The sequence below is a fragment of the Gasterosteus aculeatus genome, chromosome 4, assembly GCF_964276395.1.
Source record: "Gasterosteus aculeatus chromosome 4, fGasAcu3.hap1.1, whole genome shotgun sequence".
NCBI lineage: Eukaryota > Metazoa > Chordata > Actinopteri > Perciformes > Gasterosteidae > Gasterosteus > Gasterosteus aculeatus.
In genome coordinates this window covers 420,837-425,000 of record NC_135691.1, presented here as the reverse complement: position 1 = coordinate 425,000, position 4,164 = coordinate 420,837, and the positions used below count along the sequence as shown (strand labels likewise).

General features: G+C 48.7%; 1 protein-coding gene across 6 annotated transcripts in view; it reads right to left on the bottom strand.

The window, feature by feature from the left end:
- The window catches only part of LOC120817661 (protocadherin-1), a 78,147-nt gene extending 74,893 nt beyond the window's left edge, over positions 1-3,254 (bottom strand). For 4 of the 6 annotated variants that reach the window (XM_078101659.1, XM_078101656.1, XM_040174091.2 and 1 more), the window contains exon 1: positions 2,239-3,254. The gene's annotated coding sequence lies outside the window, so the exon portion shown is untranslated. Of the gene's footprint in view, positions 1-1,317; positions 1,400-2,238 lie in introns of those variants that run through there. The other 2 variants (XM_078101657.1, XM_078101658.1) reach the window with 2 other exon arrangements.
- Positions 3,255-4,164: the final 910 nt, after the last annotated feature.

The window sequence follows — 4,164 nt, the reverse complement described above, 5'->3', positions numbered from 1 at the left end:
TTCTGTCTCAGTTTAGTGTCAAGAGAACAAGCAACACCTTTAGATGACGACCATCGAACGCACCTTGAGTAAACATAAAGTTGAGCCCTGAACGCACCGCTGACTTCCCCTCTCGGCTTCCTGTGAGCTGACTCACTGGTTTCATTGGTTCTGCTGAGTTCCCTTCCCGTTGCTCGTAGGCACGGCGGCGGGGATCAAACGCGTGACAGGATGCGGCGTCTAACCTGTGACCGCCGCGCACTGATCCCCCGCTGCAGAAGGGGATTATGGGAGCGGGTGGCGGACGAACAGCCGCTCGGTACATCGAGAATCGTTTTTAATCCACAGAGACGTGTTTATTCCTCATGACAGACTTCACAAGGACAAACAGGACCTGAGGACCTGAACACCTAAATAAATGGACACCAGAAGACCAGAAGACCTGAACACCTAAATACATGGACACCAGAAGACCAGAAGACCTGAACACCTAAATACATGGACACCAGAAGACCTGAAGACCTGAAGACCTAAATAAATGGACACCAGAAGACCTGAAGACCTAAATAAATGGACACCAGAAGACCTGAAGACCTGAAGACCTAAATACATGGACACCAGAAGACCTGAAGACCTAAATAAATGGACACTAGAAGACCAGAAGACCTGAACACCTAAATACATGGACACCAGAAGACCTGAAGACCTAAATAAATGGACACCAGAAGACCAGAAGACCTGAACACCTAAATACATGGACACCAGAAGACCTAAAGACCAGTTCCGGGCGCACCCTCTCTACTCCAGGCGCCACCGCCGTCTCCTCAACTATAAAAACTTGATTTAAACGGAGTTTATGTCACCTGTACGTTGTACTTGTACACAGAATGAGTATCTGAACCAACTAAGTTCCTTAAAGACGAAGGACGTTTGTTATGTTTGTTACATCAGAAGATCCTGACAGCTGATTGGCCGACACGTCTCATGATGTCACAGCTTCAGAAGCTACAGACTAATACCTGATCAAGCTGCATGTCGCTGTAAGCTCAGTTAATGGTTATGATTGATTACGTAAAACATTGTTTGCTTTGACAATAATATCACGTGAACATTCACTTTAATGAAGTTGATTTTTTTATTTATACAACAATACAAATTCATTCATCCATATTCATCTAAAACGAGCCGATGAAGCGAAACTAACTACCAGTAAGTAATGTTATGTAAATAATCAATACAAATCAATAGTGAAGTCTATGATTCACGTCTGGGTTTTATCAACGGAAAGAAACAAAAACAGCATTTACACTAAAATGATGTTTATTTAGTCAGATTTACCCTCTTTATTAATGCTTCTTTCCTTCTTGTCGGACCCAAAGTGTGTGTGTGTGTGTGTGTGTGTGCGCGTACATCACACACCAACGGACCCTGTTGGACCTCCTCTTCCTCTGTCCTCTCATCCTCTTATGACCCCCCCCCCCACAGGGAACCCCGGAGGGCCGGTATCGACCCCCGCCCATCGGCCCGTTTCATTCTCATTTAAAATGAACAGAGGAATCTCTGCGGGGGGGCAGCGGGGCAGAAGCAGTTTGCATGTGAATGCCCCCCCCCCCCCCGTCTAACGCGTAGAGCCGGTTGATCGACCCTCTCCCTCTCTGGAGGACCGGAGGAACCGGGCACGCTGCATTCCGGGTGCTGCCGCGCGCTCGGTGGAAGTTGTACATTCTGTGTCACCAGCTGCACCTTTATCTGGACTGCACGCGCACGCGCGCGCACACACACACACACTGGTGTTTAATGGGAAGCTACAGGTGCGGGGGGCTTAAATGTGCGTATTGTTGGGGACCCACAGGGCCCTGAAGGCAGCTCAGAAGTCCTCAGAAGGGAGACATCGTGAGGCTCATACGCGCACCACGGGGAGCCGTGCACGCGCACTGCTGCACTGTACTCCATTACTGTAAAAAACTAGAAATGACCAACCGGAAACTGTGATTTATGACTGACACCCGGGGGGCGGATCGATACGGATCAATACCACTACCGCGTAATGCGGGTGAAAGAGCCATTAGACGTTGAATATGAACATGCGAGCGAGTCATTTTCACCAACAAGTGTTTTAGCAGCAGCTCGGAGGTCCGTCCCGCCTCATAACATGGACATAAAGTGATGTATTGTGCCGATATGCGGCGTCACGCGGAGGCTCGAGTGGGGCAATGAACGTGTTATGTAATGTGGGGCTGTGCGAGGAGAAGTTCCTACCTGGACCGGGTGAGAGCCGCGCGGGTACCCGGCTCTGAGCGCTCCAGCCTCGGGTACGGGCTCCGCACCTCTTCGGTACCCAGATGGAGCCGCGGGTCGAAGAAGAATACAAAAATAATGTGCTAATCCACAACGCCGTGTGAAAAAGACGTTAGAACAATTTAAAACAAATCCAGGAAAAAAAACATTATTCCTCCAATTCCTCTGTCAATGTCTGTCCAGTTTTACTGTCGTGACCAGCGCCGAGCATCGACCGGGAGGTCCGCGCGCTCTCGCGGGGGGAGCTGGAGCCCAGTCCGGGTAGTCGGGCAGTGGACACCCGTCCGGAGCGCTACCACCGGGCGGTTTCTACCGGCGGCAGCAGCAGCATCCTCCAGCCGGTGGATGGAGTGAAAAACGAACGCAGCACCGAGACAGTGAAAGAAAGAAAGAAAGAAACGAAAACGGGAGAAAAAAAAAACCCGTAAAGCAAAGAAACAACAAGGTCCGGTGGGTCCGGGAGGCACCGCGCGGCCGTCCGGTCAGTTTCCCGCTGCGCGACACTCACGCGTCCTCCGCCGGTCCGGCGAGCGATGAGAGGGGAGTGAAGCCAAGCGGGCTGCGCGAGCGCTTCTCTCTCTCTGCCCCCCCCCCCCCCCCCCTCTCCCCCCTCCCTCCCCTATACACTCTCTATGTACACTACACAGGAGGGGGCGGGGCGAGCTTCCTCCCCAACAACAAACTCTGCGCGGAATTCCAAACATTTTATAACATTTCTTTTCCGGACAAATCGACTTCTGCCGGCTGCCATTTTTTTGTGTCTCGATGTCCCCGCCGTGTCTTTGCGGGGGAAGCGGGCGGATGCTGCTCGCAGGTCGGGTCTCCGTCGGCTGACCGTCGGCCGTAACGCGAGCGTAGCCGCGCGGTGACACGAGCCGCAGACGGTCCTCCCGCGCGCATCCTCCACGCGTCCCCCCGTCTCTCTCCCCCCTCCGTGTCCCCGTCGTGTCCCCTCACTCTCGCCCTTCGCTTCGTCTCCCCCCGCGGCGGGGAGGCGGGAAGCGGCAGCGTCTCTCGCGCTCCGAGCGCCACCTGCAGGCGGGAAGCGGTCTGGACCGTCGTATTTTACACTCGACACATATGGATTATGGCTGTTTTTTTGCAAATGGCCGCCTAACTTTATTCATCGGTTTAATCCAAAATACACCATCAACAAACACATTATTACATCTCCGCTTTTGAGTTCGTTCAGACGAAAAATTAAACGCAAAATGTGTCTATATTGATTGAAGATAAAGGGGAGAATGCCTCAAAATCCAACCACACGTCTACTATCTAAAAGACTCTTGACTAATGATTCATTTGCTGCCTTCGTGAATGTAAAACTCAAAAGGTGCAACATTTACTGATAACTGATTTTAAATAATCTTCTTTTCAAATATTGTACTAAATTGTTTGATAATTTAAAAGAATGCTGTATTGTTCCCCCAGCAAGCGACATTTTCACATGGAATGATAATAATATAGTTATTATTTATCTATATTACTTAATTATTCATTATTATTAGTAATGTATTTATTTTAGTTGTTTCCTTAAATAAAATAAGCTATGCTAAATCAAATAATATTCAATCAAATGAACGTTTTTTATTTTATCATTTGATTCTTTGACATAACACAATCCTTTATTTTGTCCCCCATCAGGGACATTTATATTTCCATATATATATATATATATATATATATATATATATTATATGATGCAATATTATATACTGTTTATTTGACCTCAGTTATTTACTTGTTGTGCTCTCTGGTATTTTCAATATTGCATTTAAAGAAGCAAACTCAAAGTGACACAGCCTTCTGTTGTGTGCCGTGCTCGAGGGTCACAGATGTCATTACTCACTGATCAGGAACCACACGGTCCTTTGGACCCAGTGAAGG